The sequence below is a fragment of the Eurypyga helias genome, unplaced genomic scaffold (assembly GCF_000690775.1).
Source record: "Eurypyga helias isolate BGI_N326 unplaced genomic scaffold, ASM69077v1 scaffold23105, whole genome shotgun sequence".
Taxonomy (NCBI): Eukaryota; Metazoa; Chordata; class Aves; order Eurypygiformes; family Eurypygidae; genus Eurypyga; species Eurypyga helias.
In genome coordinates this window covers 1-200 of record NW_010253694.1, presented here as the reverse complement: position 1 = coordinate 200, position 200 = coordinate 1, and positions in this window count along the sequence as shown.

Genomic DNA, 200 nt, shown 5'->3' with positions numbered 1-200 from the left:
ACCCGGCTCGGACAGCCCGGTGGGCAGCCCTGCCTGCAGAGAGGGTGGGCTGGGGTGGCCCCCCCAGCAGAGGGGGTGGGCAGGGGTTGCCCCCCCTGCAGAGAAGGTGGGCAGGGGCAGCCCCCAGCAGCCCCATCTGCATTACCTCAGCCAGTGCCCAGGGTGAGTGAGTTACTGGAGGGTTTGATTTATTCCTCTCC